Source organism: Felis catus, chromosome A3 (genome assembly GCF_018350175.1).
Source record: "Felis catus isolate Fca126 chromosome A3, F.catus_Fca126_mat1.0, whole genome shotgun sequence".
Classification (NCBI taxonomy): Eukaryota; Metazoa; Chordata; class Mammalia; order Carnivora; family Felidae; genus Felis; species Felis catus.
The window spans coordinates 125336358-125358738 of NC_058370.1; the positions used below are offsets into that span (position 1 = coordinate 125336358).

The window sequence follows — 22381 nt, forward strand, 5'->3', positions numbered from 1 at the left end:
CCAGAGAAGAGAGAAAAGTTCTCTACAAGCTTCTGTGCTATGCTGGTGTAAGGAGTCATGTCCTTATTTGCAGAAGAATTTAAGCTTCAGCTAAGAGTGGAATGCTCAGAAAATCAATGTAAGATGGAGATTTCAGCACTACCATTCCGAAACAGTGGCTGAGCAGTTTGGCTGACTTGGAAGCATGGAATAGAAATATATGAGAAAGCATTTGTGTCCCCATTCCTTTCCTCCATCCTCCATCAGGCCTCCTTGTCTCTGAAATGGACTTCCATTTCTTCTAGCTGCATAGAGAGGCCGTTCACTGCACAACTGGGCTTACCCTCAAGAAATATGATAGGCAGAGTTCCCTCTGGCTCCTCCAAACTCCTCCTTCTGGACCTGCTTTCCCCCTTTTTAGGGTCCTCACCTTCTTCCTTACCTCACTGTTTTTCTGCTTCTCAAGGTCACCCATGTCATAGAGGGAAAGAAATATAAGAACCTCTTCATAGTGAAGTGTTAGGGACTTACCAGGGCATTTACCTGTGAGCATCAACATTTAAAGGGATAAACCAGCAAGGGAAGTGATTTGTTGAAAGCAATGAACAAAGTCAGGGTTTCAGACCCTGTAGACCATGAATATGAGAGAAATTGCAGGTGAAGGTCTTAGCCAATATAAGGAAGCCCCATAAATGGGACCGCTGTCTTCTAAGCCATTGCCTGGCTGAGGGGAGGGAAGGGGGGCTTCTGTGGGGCCCGAGTGTCAGTCAGGAGGACCTAAATGAAAAGTCTGGAGTGGGGGAGGCCCACAGCCATGCAGCACTTGGAAGAAGAATAGGAACATGTGGTCCACTTGTGATCTGTGTTTACTCGTCTGTCTGGTGTGTCTGAGGAGAAGGCGCAGGCCAGCCAGAGGTCGGCGAGTCAAAACCCTTTGAAGACAGACCCAGCTTCTGAAATGGATCTGGCATTCCTTTGCTGGCTCCATGTCCTACAGTAGTCTGCATCCTTCCCAGCCCATCACCTTCTGCATGTGTCCCTGGTAGAAATGCAGGTATGCCAAGTTGTGACGCTCTTGAAGTTTCTGGAAGCAAACACTTATTCTCTTGAGCCCCTTTCTGCCCGATAGCAGGGGTTTTCATCACTTATAGGCAGGCTTAAATGGAAGTCCAGTCACTCAGTGTTCTCCCCTTCATTGTTTGTCAGCCCAGAGTGGCATCTAAATGTTTTCAGAGGGGTTGGCATGTAGCTGATTAGGGCAAGGAGGTGGCATACTTGTCATTGACTTTTGTGGTCACCTGATGAGGTTTGCCTCATGCACAATGACACTGACCTGTATCTCTCCTGCTGATGTCCAGGGTCTGTCCATGGCTTCAGGTTTGTCCCACCCATGCTATCACCGCTGATGATCGCCCCTTGTCAGTCCTTTTCTGATCCAAAACCTCCCTCAAAGACACAGGGTTTGTCTGGACGCTCTCCTGCATCCCTAGGGCTGGCAGACATTCAGAAGATGGTCTCAATCTCTTTCTTCCTGACTGGTCCCAACTTTCTCTCTTAATTCACGGCACTGAGAGATCAGAGAGGTCATATTAGAGAGGCTCTCAACTCAGCTGCTGGACAGGGAGTGAGATGCCAGTCCTCTCTGGTTACATTTTATATCTAGTTACCGTTTTTCAGCTTTCTTGGGGCTGGGCCCGGCCATAAATGAAGGGAAGAAAGAGGCACAAACCCCTTCTTTGAGATCTGTGCAATGACTACTAAATCATGCCCACTTTTCCATCTCAATTCTCTTGTCCCTCCAGCAGATTAAAGTTATATACTTTTTGGAAGGAAATCTGCCTTCTTCCTTATTACTACTATTTATAGTATAAGATTTGTATTCTAATTCCATCCAAGTTGTTGAAGACTCAGAAAACCTTTTCTCTAACATAAAAGCCTGGCTCTCACAATGAAAGCCTTGGCTCTTGAGGTTATGCTCTGTGTTTCCTTAGTATATTTTAGAACTATAAAGTCAAACTTCAGTTCTTCTATTCTCTGTATTTTGTCCTTCCCTGAAGCAACAAGATCAGTTCAAAAATGAAAATCTAGGTTTTCAGGTAATGATTCCATGAAGAAACAAAGTTTGCAATAATGCATTGATTGCTATTTCAGAGAGTTACCCTGCTACACTCAGAATTGCTACAATTTGCTTTGCCCATTTAGCAATGTTCAGATTTTCATGAGAATTGGGGGAAGAAAGGTAGAGACCACTAGGAGTACCAAAGAGACAAAAATAGAAAGCTTCCAAAACATGGAAAGTGAGTAGACAATGAAATTATCTTGATGACTATGGATCTTTGTAAAAAAGCATCATGAAAAAAAATGGGAAGTAAACTAGCTCTAACATTTAGTCTCCGTATCACATTGACAAGACAAACTTACTGGTTTCCTCATCCATGAAATGGGTATAATAATACTTCCCTTGTCTACTTCAAAAGTATGTGTGCACATAGGAATCTGAAGAGATATTTAAAAAAATTTTTTTTAATGTTCATTTTATTTCTGAGGGAAAGAGAGAATGATGGACAGAGCATGAGTGGGGGAGGGACAGAGAGAGAGGGAGACACAGAATCTGAAGCAGGCTCCAGGCTCTGAGCTGTCAGCACAGAGCCCAATACAGGGCTCGAACTCACGAACCATGAGATCATGACCTGAGCTGAAATTGGATGCTTAACTGACTGAGCCACCCAGGTGCCCCTGAAGAGATATGTTTAATAAGCTTTGCTCTGTGTAGAGCAGATGTAGCTGGACCTAACCATGGTTGTATGAAACATGATGATTAAGAAAGACCATGTTCCATAAATGATGGATGCTCTCATTTTCAGTTTTAAGGATAATTATTTTCTTTCCAATCTTAACAGATCTTTTTCTCTCTCTTTCCTTTCATTCATTTTCTTTTCTCCCCAGGAAGAATTTAGGCAGTGTCCATTGTAGCATAGTCATTTCATGGTATTCATCTTCAAAGCTGACATATGGAACTACAGTCTGTGGTTGGACTTCTGGGTGACTTCTCAGTTACTGGGCATTAGAGAAATTATTAGTGCTTGGTAAATAGGATGCACCCCACAGTGGATTGTGGGAAGTAAAAATAAAAGGGTAATAATATAGTACTTGCCCTTGAGAGATTCCAGATTCTACGAGGGAGACATGTTTACTCATTTATTCATTCAACAAATATTTATCAAGTCGTCTCATGTGTCAGGCACTATTCTATGTGCTAAGATTACAACAGTGAACAAAATTTGCATTTTAGTGAGACTTGGCCAAAATTTACAAAACAAGAGTATTTCAAAATATAATTAATTGCTCAGTCATTGGGTATAGAGGATTAATGCTATAGGAATGAGTGTGAGGTGTCATTTGCAGAATGCAAACCTCAGGGAATTATATTTTGAACTGGAGTTTGAAGTTTGGAAGAAATCATTCAAATGATAGGCAGGAAGAAATAAAAGGAAAAGACTCAAGAGTAAACACTGTTATTTTGGAGACATGGAGGAGCCTTTCTTGATGTGAATGGCAGATGTATTTCAGAGAGGATTGGGGAATTTGACTACAGAAAAATATGGAAGATGAAGTTTTGTTTTAATGGGGCTGGGAATAAAGGACCATGGAAAGTTTTGGGTGGGGTGGCAGTAGGGTGTTGGGGATACGAGGGCAATGTGATGAATGTTGTCTTTAAAAAATATGGATTTAGTGCACTGAAGAGTCAGGCCCCTGGATTGCACATGTGTTGTCATTCCCAAAGATCTACTACATGCCATGAAAAAGATTGGAAATTACCAGGATAATTGTTCATTTGTATAATGGTGATAAGTTTGTATAAAAAAATTCCCTAAAGTCCAGATTATTTAATTAATTGAACAATCTCATTGTTAGTCCCATCTAGTTTGTACAGATACATATAGCTCTGTACATCCACCTTCGTGATGTTTATATGTGGATTTAATGAAATGATTTATGATTTGTTTACTTGGAGTTACCAAGTCATGTTTCTATTGAACACCAGGGACTAACAATGGGAATTTCAACTTAGGAAAAATCCCACCTCACACAGAGGAGAAAGGCTTGTGGTATCAATTTGGGAACACTTTTCTTTTTCTTGATCTAGTGGCCAAGGACAAACCGGTGACCAGGCATTATTTCCCACAGACGCTTCAGAAACTTATCACTGAAAAGCTAAGCACCCTTCTACTGAGAATTTAGACCACAGCAGCCATGTGTTTATAAGCCTTTGCTGTGTTCAGGGAGGAGGTTTCTTACACCACTAAAACTAGGACTTGGTTAGGGATAATGTGGTTCAGGTTCCCATAATTGTATGGGAATTCCCTGAGTGAAATGTATGGGTCTGGGAAAGATCAGAACTGACAATGCTCAATGACTTCTGATTTCCCAATCCATCAGAATGCCCAGTGGTGTCTCCTTGGCTATCTGCTCATCAAGCTTTGAGTTGGTAAAATCCTTAGCAGATAAAACAATGCTTCTCACTCTGTGCTGTCATTGAAATCTAAAAGGAGTAGAATGTGTGTTTGGTCAGTGGAATTGGCAAACAGAGCAGGCTTCTGGGGCATCTGGACATTGTTCATACTGAAACCTTTTATTTGTTCGTTTAGAAACGAACAATCAGGAAAGCTTCTGCATTTGGGAGATATTTGCAGAACGAGTTCTTTCAGGTTGGGTTTGGCTACAGTCCCGTGTGAAGCACTCGCCCTTCTTACTTCTTACTCAACAGATTGTGGATAAACCAGGAAGGCTTTGGCTCCTCAAATTGTTTGATCTTTGTTGCATTGCCCATTTTTGCAGATTCTGACATCTGGAATGTAAATTAGAACTACACATTTAATATTTCTGTTTAATGTTCATTATTGGTCTCCCCTGAAGATTGTTATTCAGGATTGGCTGCCAAGGGCCTGCTATTCTAATTGACAGAGTTCTTATCCGGCATTCTGGTTATTCTTCTCTCTTCCTGAGTAGACCAAGAAAGGGATAGTGTACTTCTTCAGTTTTCATTGAAAACAGTAAATCATCAGAGCTGTGTAAGTTGACATTTGTGCTGAGCATTTCATAAATGTTTGCTGAATGAGCCATTCTAGAGGCTTCTAGAATATTTCCATGTGGAAAATTCTTATTTACACTCTAGGAATTTTGGAAAATCAATATTCTAAACCTCAGACACATCATGTTATACATCTTGTTTCACTCAATTCTGTGAGGTTTAATCAGCAAATACTAGACATATGGCTCCAGATGCCATTGAGAATGCAAAGAAAAAGAAGGAATAATATCTACTCTTGAATGATTATTAGTTTGCTAGGATTGCCACAACAAAACACCCAGAAATAAAATACCACATAATTAAACAACAGAAATTTATTTTTTCACAGTTTGGAGCCTAGAAATCTAAGATAAAGCTGCTGGCAGATATGATTTCTTCTAATTCTCACTCTTTGGCTTGTAGACCACCACCTTCTTGCTGTGTCCTCACATTGTCTTGCCTCTGTGCGCACCAATCTCTGGGGCCTCTCTGTGAGTCCTACTCTCCTCTTCATATAAAGATAAAAGTCATATTGGATTAGGGCCCACCCCATAAACTTCATTTTATTTATTTATTTTTAAAAACTTTGTTAATGTTTATTTATTTTTGAGACAGAGAGAGACAGAGCATGAACGGGGGAGGGTCAGAGAGAGAGGGAGACACAGAATCTGAATCAGGCTCCAGGCTCTGAGCTGTCAGCACAGAGCCCAACGCGGGGCTCGAACTCACGGGCGCGAGATCATGACCTGAGCGGAAGTCGGACGCTCAACCGGCTGAGCCACCCAGGTGCCCCGAGACAGGGACTTTAAAGAAGTAATTAAGTCAAAATGAAGTTTATGAACATTAAAAAAATTAAAACAAAACAAACAAACAAAAAAAAGGGGGGCGCCTGGGTGGCTCAGTCGGTTGAGCGTCCGACTTCCGCTCAGGTCATGATCTCGCGCCCGTAAGTTCGAGCCCCGCGTTGGGCTCTGTGCTGACAGCCTGGAGCCTGTTTCGGATTCTGCTCGGATTCTGCTCGCCCCGGGGCCTCCTCGCCCCTCACCTCCCTCTCTCTGACCCTCCCCCGTTCATGCTCTGTCTCTCTCTGTCTCAAAAATAAATAAATGTTAAAAAATAAATAAATAAATAAATAAATAAATAAATAAATAAATAAATAAATAAATAAAGTCCCTGTCTCTAAATGTAGCTACATTCTGAGGTACTGGGGGTTAGGCTTCCACATGAATTTTTGGGGGACACAGTTTAGCCTATGATAGTACTTTTTAGTGGTAGATGAGAAACTATACACTGAATGACTATTACAGAGTCAAAATCAGCCAAATATAGGAGCAAAGTTCTATGGGGATTGAGAGAAGAGAGTGCTCCCATCTGTTTGGAAGAACTGGGTAAACCTTTATGGATGAAATGGTTTTGAGATGGATATTGAAACACACATTTTAAAGAATGAACTATTAAATTGAATGATATGAAATGGCTGTTTTAAAAATCAAAACAGTCAAATGTCAGCAGTATCATATGGTATAACAACACATTTCTTTTCATCCTACTGGTATAGGGGAAGGATTGGCAGACTTTTTCTATAAAGAGCCAGATAGGTTAAATGTTTTAGGTTCTGTGGGCTATGTGGTCTGCTTCACAACTACTCAGCTCTGATATTTCAATAGGCAAAGATCCATAGACAATATGTAAACAAATAAGTGTGGCTGTGTTCCAATAAAACTTTATTCACAAAAACACGCAGCAGACACAGCTGGCGAGTGGAGGAGTCAGGTCAGTAACGCAGGTCCCCTGACTTCTACACTAATGTCCTTTCCTCTATGCCATGTTAATTTTATTTCCTAGGAACTAGCAAGATTCTAAGTAAATATTAGAAGTTTTTTTTTTTTTTAATTCAAAACAATCCGTTTGGGAAAATAAAAACTAAAAATGCCCCCATTGCCTCCAAAAAAAAAAAAAAAAAAAAAGAGGACAGGCCAGATCTGGCCTTATGTAGGGGAATTTTTTTACCCTTAAGGAGAGGAAACTTTAAATTCCCTAACTCTTCCCTTTGCTGAAACACATCTTCCCTGATGCTTTCACAGCCCTGCACCAGGCACGGAGTTCCTCTTCTCTGACATGCTGATCCCCTCTGTTCCAAAGCAGAGCCTTCCAACATCCAGAGACTGGAGAGAACAGAAAATACCTTGGCTCCAACTCAATGTTGTCATGTGGTAACAGACCACAAACCTAAGCCACTTCCGCCTTGTCCCTTAACTCTTGGCACATTCTGTGTTTTGTTTCTATTTTATTGGCTCTTGAGTGGAACTGCAAAAAGACTCGTGGACTCCTTTCATCCAGCGAGGGAAAACAAGCAACCACCTCTCCTCCTAGCCTTCTTGGTACTCCCATTGCAGAAGGGCTCTTTCACAATATCAGATTTTTCCAGATGACTGAGAATTTCCAGCAAATACAAACAATCCATTGTGGGTGGAGGATATACTAAATACACATAGATGCTTCTGTCTTTCACAGGGAAGAAACTGACAGTAACATAACCTCCTGGGGAAGACTTGGTGGTATCCTGGGTACCCGTCTCCTATTAGTTCTTTACAAGTATTTATAGAGTGGTTACTCCCCGCCTTTCTAGTACTGGAGGCGGAACTGTAACCGGCCAAGGCAAGATTCTTTTTTACGTGGAGCTTTCATTCAAAGGGGAGAAGACAGAAAATAAACAAGCAGAAAAGTATATAAATCATATAGTCTCAAATGGTAATTATGATTTATAAAAAAAATAAAACAGGGTAATGGGCTGCAGATTGAGGGTAGCTGGTTGAGGAATGGTGAAGGGATTTGAACAGAGGAGGGGCTGGCCACGTGATGAACTGCCTTGGAACATTACAAGCAGAGGCAAGACCAATGCCAGGCTCTGACCTGAGAACAGGTATGGTCCCAGAACAGCAAGGCCAGGGTGGCCGGAGTGGAATGAACTGGAAGGAGAGTAGTGGAGAGCAGGGTTGGAAATCTGTTCTGAGACTCTGAGGCCCTGGACACCCTGAGGAGCAGGACTCTTTCCCAGATCCCAGCGGCCTCAGACTGAATGCTTTAAAGTTCTTGTATCCTTTTCACAATGTTTTCTTTTTCTTTACTTTTCTGTAAGTTGTTTTAGCTTATGGATACTCTTTTAGTGCCCCGCTTACTTAAAAAAATTTTTTTTAACGTTTATTCATTTTTGAGAGATGGAGAGACAGACATGAGTTGGGGAGGGGCAGAGAGAGACACAGAATCCAAAGTAGGCTCCAGGCTCCGAGCTGTCAGCACAGAGCCCAATGCAGGGCTTGAACCCATGAACGGCAAGATCATGACCTGAGCTGAAGTCGGATGCCCAACCAACCGAGCCACCCAGGCTCCCTGTTAGTGCTCCGCTTCTGATCTTGGAATGAGACAGTAGATAATTAGTCTTCTTGAAACCTATGGCAGAAGATCAAATTGAGCTCCCAATAAGAATGTGAGAGATTCTTCCATGGTAAATGCATGGCGTGTCTGAGAGCCCCTCACACGCTCAGTGCCTTTTCCATACACCTCTCAGCTGTGTCCTTGCTAGTTAAGGCTGCTGAGTGTCTGACTTCTGGGTGAGAGCAAAGGTGCCATAGGAACACAGTCTCCTTCCTTTACAATTGTATCTCACACACTCCTATGTCTTTAGAGAGAAATTGAGTAGATTTCTAAAGGAAAATGGTTGTCACAGTAATTGCAACTTTCTGTGATTTGATATAAGCAGGAAAGAGCACGGTGGCTGAACACGGGGTTTAATGTCCACTTAGTTTTCCTCCTTCCTTCTTCTTGAGTTTTTATGAACATTCGTTATAGAAAACATCTTTTCTTTCTGCTTCTTCTAATGCTGTTGGTACCAAGAAGATGAGCAATAAAACCATTTCTGTTCCCCTGTCTATGAAAGAAGCAGCAGTTGAAAAGGGCAGGATTTCCATCAGGATGGGAAAGAGGATGTTGAATGTTAAAAGGCCTGCATCCCTTAAAGCCTGAATGTCTCCAGGTCTCAGCTCCCTTTTCTGTTGCTGTTTTCTCCCTCATATTCTTGTACCATGATGTTATACCATGGGATGCTGCCAATACTGGTTTTTCCTCTGCACATGCAATTTTTAAAGCTCTATTTTCATTTTATATTTTCAGAACCACTGAAGACCAGAATACTGTTTGGCAGGATCGACATTGATTTTACCACCAGGTGCAGGGGACAGCAGCCATGAGTGACCTCAGGGACACATCATAACCCTGCTACATCCTCCCCATGCCCTGCCCTGAAATCCTATCACAACAGCTATAATATTTGACTTTGAGTTTTTGTCTCACATTAAAATGTAAATGCCCAGGGGAAGAGTAATGCCTTACACTTTCTCTATGCATTTATCCCTTAGAGGGGAGTTAGACATTTTACTGACATTAGGTTTTTATAAGAGGAAGAGAGGAGAGTGTGAGAACACAGGAATGCGTGAAACTCAGGAAGTTGGGGTTGAGATTGGGGGTGGTTTCTGGTGCAGGTGAAGGGGAGATTTGAGGGAGATGACTCAAAAAGAGAAGCTAGAAACATCAAAGACAAATTTGGCTAACGTCACAATCATCTATAGCTCAGGCCTCAGGAAATACCATTGGGCTAACTGTTCCCTTCCTTGGCTCATTAACCTTGACATTGATTTCCTCCCTTCTGCCCAATGCACCATGTCATAGCCAAGGACCTCTACCCTTATTCAGTACGATTTGCTAGGATGGCTGAGTCCAAGTTTCAGAATCATCTCATGACTTTGTGCATTTATTCTATTGTTTGGCTCCCTTTCAATGCATATTATAAATAAAAGCTAATCCAACCATTATTGGCTTGGCTGACCATTGACCATTTTCTGTTACTACTGTCCCCTCCTGCATGCAGGTAATCCTTTTCCAAGTCACAAAGCTCTTCCCTCATCCATCTCCCTTTCTTGAGCCATTTTTTTTATCTTGCACCCTACCTCACCCACCTTCGTTGACTCTTCTCCTTGACCACTAATCCCAGATGTGGAATCTTATCAAATCTTATTTAAAATCAAAGTACTCTTTATACAACCACTAAATCTCCTTCATCTTTCATGACAGAGATATCTCAAGGAAACTCTATCCGATTTGTTCGACATGACCTCCTCTGCCTGGGTCCTTGCAGCCTTCCTTCAATAAAGTGGGCTTTTCCAGCTGTTCTCCTTCTACATCTTTTAAGAATACTTTCAAGAACTCATCTACTACATCCCTTCTATTCCTAAACAAACCAGATGTTACCCATGCTGGTCTTCTATCTCCCTGCTTGTCTTAAGAGGGATCTTAAAAGAAATATGAAGGATGGATCTGGCTATTTTCAAATCCTTAGGAATTACTTCAAAATGAATGAATTTCAGTTACTGCCTCTTTACCTTGTCCGCTCTTCCCATGATTGTAAATTTAAAAAAAAGCCATATGTTGTTTTCTACTGCATTAGATGATGTACTTGTATTAGGTCATAGTTTTTTTGAAGCATGTCTCTAAGTCAATTATCCTCAAATGTAAATTTGGAATTTGAGGCATCTCAGCCCATTCCTTTCAATATATTACATGCCTCAGTTCAGAACCAAGATGAATGTAGATAACCTAGAATAAAGCCGCACCTTGAGCAATTTGAGTGAGTGGATTAATTTTCTTTTGTTTTAATCCTGTATTAGATACACTTTTTAACTCTCTGGAACAGTTGGATAATCACAAGTTTCCTCCCTCTAGGCAAAGCCCACCCCACAGAGTGAAATATACACTGCTAACAGCAAGCAGATCCCAAAGACAGGAGAGAGATACAGGGTCTGAGCCAAGTTCACCACTCAGAAAAGGCATTTCTCCCCAAAGAGTAGGATGCTTAAGACATGGGGGAGGGGCTGATGGAAGAATTCCTTGATATGGAAGTTCAAATGGTGGGGAATAGGTTCTCCAGGAATGTCAAGTTGAATATGAATTGGCTGTTTGTTTTACATTACAGATTCCACAGGTCCAATCTTGATTCAAGATCTCTATCCAAATATATAAAAGAATCCCAAATGATCCTGATGCAGGAGGTTAGTGAACCCCACTTTGGTAAGATATTCTCCATAAAAGGGATTATACTGTTGAATGTTTTGGAAACACTGTATCAAAAAAATTAAGCACATTTCTTTCTCAATTTATAGTATTACAAATGTTTGAGAGGAGGGCACATGGTATTTTCTGAACTTTTTTTTAACCGTATCTATTAATCACTTGAGGGACACTACTGCATTTTCTCACAGTTTGAAAAGCGCAGGGTTGAGTTTTGTCTGCAACAAAAGGGGTAATATTATCAGCTGTACTGGTTAGAACACACCTGTCGTGGTGCTATTATACACTTTAAGGCAGTTGCTGAAAAAAGAAGAGCAGGTTGAAAGAAGAGCAAATAGGATACTTAGCTGTTTGCTAATCATATCACCTGAACAATGGTTGAAAGAGACTTAAGAGACTCCTAGACTAAAATGGAAGCTCAAATATGCGTATCTAAAGTCACCTCCTTGTCAAGACCCCACCAAAGCTGTGGGGAGGAGAGGCAAAGAACTGGGAGGTAAAGAGGGAAGACAACAATTATATTTGGAAGCAGGGAAGCATATAGAAAATAGTAACTGAGCTAGCAAACCAAACAGCTGAATCCAAAACCAGAGTGATTATCTCTCACAGATTCCTCAGAATGCTCAGGATGGACAGCTGCAGTTACCCTTGTCACAGGGCATAGTGGTAGGAACAAAAATAGAATTGGGTAAAAACCATTGACAGAGCAGTCAGATTTCTAGCTCTTCTAAAATCTGTGCCATTGGCAAACTGACCCTCCCCAAGCTCACAGAGGACTAGATGTTTATTCTCTGAAGAGGGTGAAACAGAAGAACTTTGAATTGGGGGTTGGCTGGTGCAAATGTTGGTGTAATTGAAGATGGAGTGTCCTGCTGAAAACAAAGAGGTAACCAAGCTCTATACATATCAATGCTGAATGCTGAGTTCCCCAGTCCTTTCCCCTCCAGGCCCAGCAAGTCTCCTAGGATACAAATGCTGTAAGCAAGAAATTCAAAGAATATATGTTAAGGAATCTTATTATCTCCAAAGGAAAGACTAAAACCAAGGCTCCTCTGCAAAGAGCCAACCAGGTCACTCTACAGGGAAGCTCAACATCAACACACCCCACTCACAACTGGATGCAACAAGATCCCCAGTTTGCAGGCAGTTCCAGCACCTTGCTTCTCCCCATTTAGGCAGTATTTATTTCTCCTCCTCGTTAGACTGGATGAGATTTTGTGACTACCTCAATAAATGAAATGTGTTGCATGATTTTGTAGGCGAGGTCATAAAAGGTGACGCGCCTTCTGCCTGATCCTTTGTCTATCTGGATTCTTGACCTTAGAATCTTGCCATTGTGCTGTGAGGAAGCCCTAACCAGCCCCCTGAAGAGGAACTGAGCCCTCAGCCAAGAGTTACTTTCAACTACAAGACCCATGAGTGATGGGTTCCAGCCCCCATCCTTGGAAGCTTTCAGCTCAGGTTTCTGACGGTGTGAAGCAGAAAGACCATCTTTGCTTTGCTCTGTCCAAATTCCTGACCCATAGAATCCATGAACATAATGAATGGGTGTTTGGGACCACAACACTTTGGAATACACATTAATTAAATATTTAAAGAGTTAAGCTTACAATAATTAGTTTGGAAGTTCCATTCCATAAATTTTTCAAGATCCTTAGGGGAAGCTATTTGCCATCCTGAAATTTAGAAGAACGGTGTTTGTGTGTATATGAGGAGCAGGGAGATCAGATTATGATGGACAGTAAATAGGTACAGTACTCTGTGTGATCCAAAATTCTCTTAAGAGCTTTTCTGGAATTTTAAACAATTTTCTTTTTTCTTTGATATTAAAAAAAAAAAAAAAAGAGTAGAGGATGAGACAAAAACTCATTACCAGAATAAGTTTCAGGATTTCATAAAATGAAGAGAAAGTTTTGAATAGGCTGTATAGGAATTCACAAACTACTTATAATACATTCCAGAGCTCAGCAACTTTTTTTCATATTGCCTGCTGTTTAAGATTATCTTCATCACTGCTGCATTCAGTTACAGGTGGGGACATTATTTTGGAAACCTCTCTTTGTATTGTCTTTGTAACCTAGATCTATTGCCCATGACATTTTAGCTATTTAATAACTCTACTGTTCCAACAAAACCTCCCCAAGGAGTACTTCAAGCTCCCAGTGTCCCACCAACCTAAGCTCTCCATAGGAGCAATGAAAAACCACAGGTGCGAGAAATCTGAGGATTTTTTTCTCTGAGAGGTCTCTTTTCAGTCAGCTCTGTTTTTGTCTTAAAATAGATCTTAAGCTCTAAGGAGTAGTTAATCTTAGAAATTCAGAAATGGAAGATTAACCCCCAAAGATTAAGTGATTATCTAAATATGTTAATTCTGTGTGATTGTTAATTTATTACCCTCTGTCCTCATGATGAATGGCAATCAATCTTGCAAAATTCATACCAATTATTTTTATCTGATGAGAACAAAAATTTTGTTGTTAGGAAAATAGATATCTTTTCTCCAAATGAAGAACAAAAAGATAAAACCATGCTCCTGTAGCTTATAAAAGGTGTGAAAGAGATTCTGAAGTTCCACGACTCACTCATGTGGTGTGACATTTTTCATTTGGAAAAATATTGTTTTCCACTTGCACTTACAGTAAAAATAGGATTCTGATATTTATAGAAATGAAAAATCTTTATTTTTCTTTCTCCTCCCAAAGAGATTTAGGGTTACCGAATCACTGGCAAACCCTATTGAGTCAAGAGATATTTGCTGTACGTCAGTTTTTTCTAGGATTTTTTTGTTGGTTCTGGAGACACAAAGACAAGTTCGTTAGACCTGTAATGTGTGTTCAAAAAGCTTCCAGTCAAATAGGGAGGTAAAAACAATTAAAATGTAAGGTAGAAAGTGAGATGGACCATATGGGTGGTAGAAACATGGAGTAAAGAAGAGAGAGAGAAGCTTTGTGGTTGGTGGTGAGAAAGGGTAGTGTGATAAAGGGGAAGAGGAATCAGATAAAGGCAGATCATGCTGGAGGTGAGCTCAAAGGACCCAAAAAGGATTTTTTCAAATGAACAATCAAGGTTTGAATTTGGCTGGAACATCCAAACTAAATGTACATCTGTATCAGTGGGGTCCTTCTAACAGGGGAGATTCCTAGACCCTACACCAGATTTGAAGGCCCAGCTTCCATTGGGGAGGAAATGGGTACCCATGTTTTTAAAAGGCTGATCTTGAGACTGTTGCTACAGCTGGATTGGGGAATCTCTGGGCTGAAGTGCAACATTCATAATGAGGAATGTTGGACACAAAGTTGAAGAGGTTGGTTGGTGCCAAATCCTAAAGGGCAATGACATCCAGAATATATATGGACTTTACTCATTAGTTAATGGGGTGCCAAGAAAAACCCTTGAGGAAGGAAATCACAAATCACAGTGGTGATTCAGGGACAGGGATCTGCTGCTGTGTCTAGCATGGATCAGGAAGGAAGGATACCAGAGGTAGGGAGAGTGAGTAGGCACTACCTATAATTTCTTAGGACAAGGTAATGGAAGCATGAAATTTAGGAGTAGCAACAGCAGGGCTGGGGAGGAAAGCATGGGTGAGCTTCTAATCTCATTCACTCTTGTCATTTACTTGAGTTCCTGTGATGTCTCTTGCTTTGATGTTGCCTCCCATTGAAGATGCTCTCACTAAATCCTTAGTTACTCCTGACCCAAGTTCTTGCTTTTTGGTTAAAACACATTGTGCTTAAATGCATGCGATTGTTATTGCTGTCATTATTTTAAGAAAAAAAAGTACATTCAGGCCATTGAGTCTTTTGGATTCCAGGATGCTTAAGAATGTCTCAACTCGGGATGCAGCCGATGCTTTGCCAAATGAGACAAGTCAAAGATTGGCAGAAGCTGTTGAATTTTGTATGTACCCAGCACATTGCATAATTATGAGTGGGCATATCGTAATCATGTAAAAGGTCTTGATTATTGATTTGAGCTCCATTTCCAGTTTCTGAAACTTTTGACTCTGTCCCTTGATTCTCTTGAGAAGTCAGGAAATGTTTTTCTGCTATATTTGCTCTCTGATAATCCTTTCTCCCCTCACCCAGCCAATTTTCATAGACTTAATGAGGCCTGATTACCCAGGTCTCACATCTCACAAAGTAGTCCCTTTAGAGGAGTAAGAAGGAGCCTGAGACTTCTCATAGCAATTGCCTTGCTTTGAGCACGTTGCATCTATTTGGAAAAAGGTGTAAATATTTGGCATATTACTGGTCTTTCATATGAATCCTTGCAATAGGTAGAAGCACGTATTCCTAGTTTCTCTGTATAAAGAGACATAAGTAAAAAGAAGAAAAGGGAAATGAATGTCCTTGTACTTTTTTATTTTTTAAGTTTTTATTTAAATTCTAGTTAGTTTACATACAGTGTAATATTAGTTTTAGGTGTACAATATAGTGATTCAACACTTCCATACAGTACCTGGTGCTCATCACGACAAATGCACTCCTTAATCCCCATCACCTATTTAATCCCCCATCCACTTCCCTTCTGATGACTGTCAGCTTGTTCTTTATAGTTAAGAATCTGTTTCTTGGTTTACCTCTCTCTCTCTCTCTCTCTTTTTTTGCACATTTGTTTTATTTTTTTTTTAAGTTTATTTATTTTGAGAGAGAGAGAGAGAGAGAGAGAGAGAGAGAATCCCAAGCAAGCTCCAAACTGTAAGCACGGAGCCCGACACAGGGCTTGATCTCATGAACCATGAGATCATGACCTGAACCTAAATCAAGAGTCAGATACTTAACTGACTGCCCTTCATTTGTTTTGTGTCTTAAATTCCACATGTAAGTGAAATCATATGGTATTTGTCTTTGTCTGACTTATTTCACTTAGCTTAATACTCTCTAGCTCTATTCATGTTGTTGCAAATGGCAAGATTTCATTCTTTTTATGGCTAAGTAATATTCCATTATATATATAAAACATATCTTTATCCATTCATTAGTCTATGGACACTTGAACTGGTTTCCATAATTTGGCTATTGTAGATAATGCTGTTATAAACATAGGGTTGCATGTATCCCTTCGAATTAGTCTTTTTGTATTCTTTGGGTAAATATCTAGTAGTGTGATTGCTGCATCCTAGGGTAATTTTATTTTTGACTTTTTGAGGAACCTCCATACTTTTTTCCACAGTGTTTGTACCAGTTTGCAGGGCAAGAGGGTTCCCCTTTCGCACATCCTCACCAACACCTGTTTCTTGTGTTGTTGATTTTAGCCACTTTGGCAGGTGTGAGGTGATATCTCATTGTGGTTTTGATTTGGGAAGTGCTATGTTTTTTTAAATGGAACATCAAGGGAAGACAAAAATTACCTGCCTCAAAAATGTATTGGTTTAATGAATTCAATTTAAACTTAATCCCAAAAATAGAATAGAACAAAATGCAAAGTAATCAGGAGAAGAACTTAAAATTACCTACTGTGATCTCTATGGTTCCTGTTACAGACTAGATGGTGGTTCCCTGCCCTCCCAAATTCATATATTGAAGCTCTAGCCTCCAGTAACTCAGAATATGACTATATTTGGAGAAGCGGTGATTATGTTAAAATGAGGCTGTCAGGGTGCATCCTAATCCAGTCTGATTGGTGTCCTTATAAAAAGGAAATGTAGACACACAGAAGAAACCCCAGGGATGCATGCAGAGAGAGGGATGGATGGCCATTTAAGGACAAGTGGGAAGGCAGCCATCTGCAAGCCAAGGAGAGAGCTCAAGAGAAACTATACCTGCCAACACCTTTATCTTGGACCTCCAGCCTCCAGACCTGCAGAAAAAAGCATTGCTGTTTAGGCTGCCCAGTCGGCAGTATGTTGCTATGACATCCCTAGCAGACTAAGCCAGTCCCCCATGCCCAGGGGGAACCTGAGGGCTCAGATGGCACTCCTGCCAGTGGGAGGCCCACCGTGTACCACACAGAAGCTAACTGGTGGCATTTGCTGTGAATAGATCTGCCACCCCCGCCACTAAGCATCCTAGATCCCACTGGTAGAAACCAGGAGGAATGGGTATTCCAGGGTCTATCTCCCTTTTATCAGATATGTTCATAGTGAAACACTCAGGACAGAAAAGGACAGAAGATGCTCAGAGTCTGTCTCCATTTGAACACCTGTGTCAAATTGAGATGAAATGGAGATTGTTAATAAGGACCATTTTTTAGGTGGTAGCAGACTGCACCCCTCCCTAGGCTTCCTTTTCAGGGAGAATCCCTCTCTGTGTCTGAGCTCTTACCTCCCTCCCCACTTGACCTTGGATGCAGTCCCTTCACCATGCATTTAACTATTATCTCTCTGCCCCCTTCAGTCACTGCCTGTTTCCACTGCCACTTTGTCTTATGTTTGAGAATGTCCCCTTGGTCCCCTTTTCCCATGGAGGTTTTCTTTTCCCTGACTCCACAGCTGTGAGCCAACCCCAGTTAATTAATATACACCAGCAATACCAAATCCATCAAATCTAGGACACTGTCAATTAGAACACTCACTATTATTTTATATACTAATAAAAAAGAATAAATGCTGACAAACTATAACATATTATCAACTGTAAGGTGCTTTAATTCCAGAGTAGTTCAATAATAATAATAATAATAATAATAATAATAATAGTGGGGCGCCTGGGTGGCTCAGTCAGTTGGGTGGCCGGCTTTGGCTCAGGTCATGATCTTGTGGTCCATGAGCTCGAGCCCCGCGTCGGGCTCTGTGCTGACAGCTCAGAGCCTGGAGCCTGCTTCGGATTCTGTGTGTCCCCTCTCTCACTACGTCTCCCCCACTCATGCTCTGTGTCACTCTGTCTCTCAAAAATAAATTTAAAAAAAAATTTTAATAAAAAAATAGTAATAATAATAATGTGCATCTTAGAATCAATGACATGAGATATATAAGCATGAAAATAACATCACTTAAGAACAATAATCAAATGTTTTTTTAAAAAGAAACATTGCAGGGCCACCCGGGTGGCTCAGTTGGTTAAGTGACCAACTCTTGATCTTGGCTGAGGTCATGATCTCATGGTTCCTGAGATAGAGCCCTGAAGTCAGGCTCTGAGCTGACAGCACAGAGCTTGCATGGGATTCTCTATTTGCCCCTCCCCCATACTCTCTCTCTCTCTCAAAATAAATAAAAACACTTTAAAAATAAAACAAAATAATAAAAAAAACATTTCAAAATGTGGTAACCAGCTAAAGCCAGCTGAAATCATGCTGTTTTTTTTTATAATACATTCACTCATACCAAAAACATGGTGGGACAGAGAGGGACAGGAATGTTCAATGTTTGTCCCATGTTTTTGTGACTTCTGGGGCACTTCTGTCCCTGTGCTCACTGTCCAACTTGCTTTTTTGGTACCATTTGCTTCTCATGCCCCATGGCTATTCTCTTTGCTGGGTTCCAGATAACCAGAGCCTCTTTTCCTCCACATTTTAAAAGATTTATTTTTATTTTTATTCAATTTTACTGTGTAGTCAATTTTGCTATAGGTTTGGGGCAGCAGAGATGGCTAACATTGCTGTACTTAAAAGTCTTTTGCCCTATAATACAAAGAGTGTCCTTCCGGCTGATCCTTCCTCACCATGGCCCCTAGCCATAATTTGGTTTTCTCTTCACCTACTCCTTCCCTCTCCAGTGTTCTCATCCACCCTCAAACTTCTCCTCTGTCATCAGAGTAGTTTAGCCCTTCCTCTGACTTTCTGTCTGCTTCAGGGACTCCAGATCTTCTTTTCAAAATCTAAAGTAGCTTGTCAATGTATTTACCCCAGAAAGAAATAATGGTAGTCCCCTTAGGAGGGAAGAGCAGGTATATTCCCTTGTGTTGATTGTTGTTTGTTTGGTAGGGCAAACAGGTAGTAAAATGCACAAATCTTAGGTATTCCGTTTGATCAATTTTGGCAATTGTATCCATCACTGGAAAGTCCCCTGTGCCCTTTCCAATTAACTAACAGCCCTCCTTCCCACAGTCAACCACTTCCTGGTGTCTATCACCACAGATTAATTTTGTCAAATATTGAACTCCATATAAATGGAATCAAACAGCACGTGCTTGTTTGTGTCTGAATCTTTTGCTTCACTTGCTTTTAAGATTCATTCCTGTCATTGCTTATTCTAGTAGTTCCTTCATTTTTACTGCTGAGTATGGTTCTGCTCCATGCATACAGCACTATTTGTTTTTCTTTTCTCCGATGTATGAACTTTTGGGTTGTTTTTGAAATGTAGCTATCATGAATAAGACTACCGTGAATATTTTCACCTAAGTCTTTTTGCGGACATATGATTGGCTGTTTAAAATTTACAGTATTATTTCTCTGCGGCCCAAGAAATAAGTAAATTCCCCTAAACTATCATTAAAATCTACAACTAATACCACCTGCAGTTTCCCAGGACAGCTAATGAAGGCATGAATTCAGGGTGAATACCGTCCCAGAGATTTTCAGGACTATCTAAACTTGTCACTATTATATATGAGACTGTTTCCAGAAACTCTTTCTCCTGAGTAATAGTTCTATTGTTTCACGTTGTGTGATAGCCCTTACTATCCAAATCCTTATTATCTGAGCTCTTGTTACCTAAACTCAGAGACTGAATAGCTTTATATACTTTTTTTTTTTTTGAGATGGTCTGACATCTCTCAATATCTCAACCTTCATTCCTGTCTCTCTGAAGCCCAGGAGCAGTCTGTTGTGGACACTGTTTTTCACAATTTGTGATGAAAAATTTCCAGACCTAAATGGAACTTTCCAATGACACAATTGCTGAACTTCTGTTTAGCACCATGCTGATTTAAGCTCTACCTATAACCTTCCTATGAAGAACCCAGCACTTCTGTCTTTGGTTGTGCAAGGTTGAGTAAGTTACTTTGCTTTTCCAGCCCTCAGTTTCCCTCTCTGTATTATGGAATTATATCCACGTCATTGAATTGTGGTGAAGAATACATGTGACTGATGATATGTAAGAGCTCAAGAATACTCAGGACTTTGGGGGTGCCTCATTCTTGTTTCTGGCTCATCTCTGCCCCTCTAGACCCACTCTCCACCCTTCACCCTGCTTCACTACACTCCCAGACTGCAACAGCCACACCCCCTTCCTTGACAGGTACCAACTGGTTTGGCCAATGGGAGGCACCAGTGAGGGATTGGGGGCAGGGAGGAAATAGAAGTTTGGGCTCTTATTCCTCTGGAGTCCACCGGTCCCCTCCACACTAGGCTGTGGATTCTCAGTGGCACCTCACTTCCCACCCAACTCCATGGCTGCGGGTCTGGCTGGCTGGATGCCTTCTGGCCTAGAAGGTGTATCGGCTTCTTATCACATATAGGCCCCATTGTTGGGTGATTCCTTTAACTCTCATACCTTTGAACATAGTCCTTTTGTTAAAATCTCTTGAGCTACTCCTTTAAGTGTGCCATCTGTTTTCTGCCAGGGCCCTGATGGGCTCCCTTTTCTAGGCCTGCAGGAGGTGGCGTTAGCCCCAATGTAGTTGGCTACTTGAGAGACTGTATCTTAGCCCAACTGCAGGAGGTCTTAGCCAGAAGAACCCATCATTTGGAACCTGGCTCTGCGCAGGCTTAAACATTCCGTTTATGTTGTGAAAATAGGAGAATGTCATTCTTGAAAAGAGATTTCTTTTTTTTTTTTTTTTTTACTTTTAGACAACACTTTCCTTCCCTCCTCTCTGACATATGTACCTTTAAAAAAAGAGAAGAAGGAGAAGGAGAACAAGAAGATGCTGTGCTCGTATTTATGAGGGAGTCAGGCATCCAGTTCTCCTTTCAAAGCTCTTCATGTAGAAAGGAAACTGGCCCTGACGTTTACACAGTCCAGGAGAATTCCAAATAGAATTTGGACAGATTGGGAAGTTACCATCTTGAAGTGTGCGGGGAAAACAATCCTGGTGGGAAGATGTGGTGACATATATGAGACAACCCATGGATGTCAGGAATGTGCTGCTCTGTACGGACCTCTGCGCTTCACCATCTAATGGGATTGCCAAAAATATGCATATGTTCCTCATGATATCACATGAGAAGGCCATCCAATTAAAGCACTCCACCGTACACGCAAGGAGGATAATTTCTGAGTATATTTATGATTGCTTAATGTCAACAAAAGGGTCTTTTAAACGCAGCACATTCCTTAGCCTGTGCTCGCAGATCATGCTAAACACATCCAAATGCACAAACTATAAAAGAGGGAAGAGGCACTACCGGCACACCGAGCTCTTTGGTTTCTGCATCTGGCCAGCGTCCACTGGGAGAAATGTAAGTCAGAGTTTACCACATGGATTACAAATGTGCTGAATTGCAAGAATGATTATTAAATGAAAATATCCATAGCACCTGCAGCTTGTCCCGGAAAATTCCCCCAGGGTATTGTGGGTGCTTTTTAATTTTTTTTTTTTTTGAGGAAAAAAAGTAAGACAGGGTGAGATGCAAATGGTGACTCCAGCTGCTTATAGTAGCAGCTCCATTAATGTTCCTGAAGGGTTTGCTGAGGCAGTTCTGTCAATTGGAGCTGCTTCCATTCCCATCAGGAGCGCAGTGAGGGAGGGGGCTGGGGAATATCATTAGCCTCTTTCCTTTGAGGTTCCGGTGATCAAGAAAATGAAAATAATAGTAATGTAAATGGCAAGTGCTTTAAAAAACAAAGCACATCAGTGCAGAGGGAAGTGTGAGCTGGCTCTGTAGTTCTGGCCCCAAGCAGTGTTTATTCTGTCATAGGTCAGGGCTTCTTCTGGAAACAGAAACTGTGCGGCTATGTGGATCTTGTTGATTTAATACATGGTTGTATATATAGAGAGAGAACACTCTGCACATATGTAATATTTGGCCATGTTTTAATCAGCTTCTGTGTGTGTGTGTATGTGTGCGTGTGTGTGCACGCCCACACATGCATGTGGAAACAAAAAGAATAAAGTTAGGAGAAAGTTAGTGAAGTGGTTAATTTCTGGAATGTGAAATCAGAATACCTAGAGTCAGTTACCAACCTACCCCTGTAAGTACCTGGACAAGTCACTTTACCTTCTCAGCCTCTCCTCCCCCACATATAAAATAGGAATGATTATTATTAAATCCATCCTCCTCTGACAGGTAGATATAAAGATCAAATGAGGTACTTGGTGTGCAAATGCTTTGAATATGTTAAGTTGCTAACCAATTATTGGTTATTATTATTAGAAACAATTCCCTGCT

The 22381-nt window shown here is 41.0% G+C and overlaps 1 long non-coding RNA gene across 3 annotated transcripts in view; it reads left to right on the plus strand.

Annotated features, from left to right (window-relative positions):
- Nucleotides 1-22381, plus strand: part of LOC111559872 — a 171247-nt gene that overhangs the window by 75737 nt on the left and 73129 nt on the right. For all 3 annotated transcript variants that reach the window (XR_006595941.1, XR_002741305.2, XR_006595942.1), the window contains exon 3: nt 11076-11151. This is a non-coding gene — a long non-coding RNA (uncharacterized LOC111559872). The remainder of the gene's footprint in view (nt 1-11075; nt 11152-22381) is intronic.